This window comes from Simochromis diagramma, unplaced genomic scaffold (assembly GCF_900408965.1).
Source record: "Simochromis diagramma unplaced genomic scaffold, fSimDia1.1 OVJJ01000205.1, whole genome shotgun sequence".
In the NCBI taxonomy this organism is placed as follows: domain Eukaryota; kingdom Metazoa; phylum Chordata; class Actinopteri; order Cichliformes; family Cichlidae; genus Simochromis; species Simochromis diagramma.
This window is the reverse complement of record NW_024386782.1, coordinates 17,873,079-17,873,476: the sequence shown is the minus strand read 5'-3', so window position 1 is coordinate 17,873,476 and position 398 is coordinate 17,873,079.

Sequence of the window (398 nt, the reverse complement as noted above, 5' to 3'; positions counted from 1 at the left end):
CCGTGACTAATCAGAGTTACGTTATAAGCGGTGAGAGCTGATTGGCTGAGAGGCCGAGGGAGCGGAGCCGTTGCCCAATGGCATTTTACTGCGATGGCATTAGTAATGTCGCTTATAAACGCTGATAAAATAATACATAATTTTATTTAGCGGTATTTTACATGGTATAGCTAATAACACAATGATTGCGAATAGTTGATTTTAGCTTGTATTTAACTACAATATATTAACATATTATTATATATTATTAATAAGGTTATAAGGTCTCATGTAGACACGTGTCACATCTTTAAATTCTTCTTTCCTCACACACACAAACAGTCAAAGAGAAACAGCGTTAGCTTGAAATTAATATATTTTGTTTTTACATCACCATTATCAACCCATTTTGCAATATT